Here is a 2,273-nt window from a genome sequence, read left to right on the forward strand (position 1 = left end):
GATAAACTGGAATATCTTATATATGAAACGGAAAGACGAACAGAAAATCTAGAATATCTGAAATATCTAATATATAAACCACATATATTGACAGAATGACGAGTAGATAACCTGATATACCTTAACTATATATCGAGAAGAGAAGAGAAAAATTATTTAAAAAAAATCCGCTATTTAAATTGAATTTATTGACAGAAAGAAGCCCTCGACCATGACCCACCTCGATCTGAGCGTATCGTAATGTAGAATAATTTGTGGTTGTCTGGAAGCCCCTGTGAGTAAGAAACGCCCTGTCCAGCACCTGGAACTTGTAGCCACGGCGATGTAGCTCATACACCTGTGCGTGTGTGGAGGAAGTAAAGGTGTGTGATAAGTAACAGGTGATTTTTTATCGATGGTGAACATGTATTTTGAAATAATTCTTTTATACGCTAATGATTAAAAAAAAGAAAGTTTGATAGACAGATAACTACAGATATATATATGTATATATATATATATATATATATATATATATATATATATATATATATATATATATATATATATATATATATATAAGGACGTTGGCGATCATAGATTTCCATGATTTTCTTGGCAATTTAGAGAGGTGGTTTGCCGTTGCCTTCCGCCCGGGTTTTTTTTTATCGAGTCACCATCTCTATTTACCCGATTCTGGGACCGGCACTGACTTGGGCTGGCTTACCCACCCAGCGGCTAGGCAGGCAATCGAGGTGAAGTTCCTTGCCCAAGAGATATATATAGACATACTCAATATACGTATATATCTATCTATCTATCTATCTATCTATCTATCTATCTATTTATCTATCTATCTATCTATCTATCTATCTATCTATATATATATATATTTATATATATATATATATATATATTTTATATATATATATATATATATATATATATATATATATATATGTTTGTGTGTGTGTGTGTGTGTGTGTGTGTGTGTGTGTGTGTGTGTGTGTGTGTGTGTGTAAGCGAGAGGCCACTGCAAGCCACCAGAATATTAGCAACACGTGAGCACCGCTGTCACCAGATGTAATCGACACGTGAGTTTGGGAGCACCGCGTCACCAGATGTGAGCGAGACGAGAGATGGACTTGGGCGGGTCAAAGAAAATGTTCTTAACTTGCTGGTTTATTCTTGAAAACAGTTATGAGACCCCAAGAGGCCCCCGTGTCCCCGGGTGGAGGACGAGGTGGTGGAGCTGGACCCTGTGTGGCTTGGGCTGTCTGCCGTCTCCCCCTCTGCCCTACGGACGTGTCCTTTTATGCGGCGGTTCCCTTCGAGGGCGGATGTTTATCCCTGTGCGAGAAAGCCGGGCGACATCTGCGTCCTGCCCAAAGAGAAGGGCTTGGACAGGGGTGTAAAGTGTACATCCGGTCTTGCTACATATTGTTGACATCGTTTGGCCACGCGCAAGGCTCGTCCTCGAGCCGACTGTAACGCTTGAAACGATGCAGTAGAGGTTCTCTTCGGTATCTACAGATGGCTCCTGGTGATCCGAGGGTCGCTAGGTCGTCGCGTGCCAGGGGAGTGGGTGTGGCACTGAGGTGCAACATTCAGTAGTGAGGAGGGTCAATCGTCTTCAGAAGCTGAAATATAAGTATACCAGGCCAGTAAAAGGGCTTAGGAGGAGGAGGATAATGTGTTTGTCAATCACCTTACTAAATTGCAAGAAAAATGAGAGCATAATAAGAACAATTTGTCACAAATGGTAACGTGTCAAGTAAGGTATTAATTACTTAACGAGTTCATAAGGTACCATCATATTGAAGAGAGAAAAATTAATTGGATAAAAATTCCATATCTTTGGGGTAAATAGGCAAGTATATATGCTTCAAACACATAGGCAGCTGGGCCTGAACTTAATTCTAACAAAGCGCGTCTCGGCGCTTCAATCGTATGAGCGTAAGTGTGCGGCAGGCGCAGATTCCTTCATTTAAGGCCATGAGCCGGCTAAAAATTAACTTGCGGTGAAAATCAAACACTGCGCGGTCTCGGCGCTTCAATTGTATGAGCGTAATTCTCGATGCGGCGGGCGCAGGGTTCCTTCTTTTACGGCCATGAGCCGGGCTTAAAATTAACTTGCGGTGAAAATAACTGTGTAAGCCTATATAAAGCATGGTGTCTGCAATGCGTTGCCATTACTTGCAACCGGAGACACTCTCATCAGTACAAATTCACCAAACCTTAAACTATAGAAGCATAAACTCCAGCATTACTGAGGACAAGATATCGAACTTCGA

The sequence above is a fragment of the Penaeus monodon genome, chromosome 36 (assembly GCF_015228065.2).
Source record: "Penaeus monodon isolate SGIC_2016 chromosome 36, NSTDA_Pmon_1, whole genome shotgun sequence".
In the NCBI taxonomy this organism is placed as follows: Eukaryota; Metazoa; Arthropoda; class Malacostraca; order Decapoda; family Penaeidae; genus Penaeus; species Penaeus monodon.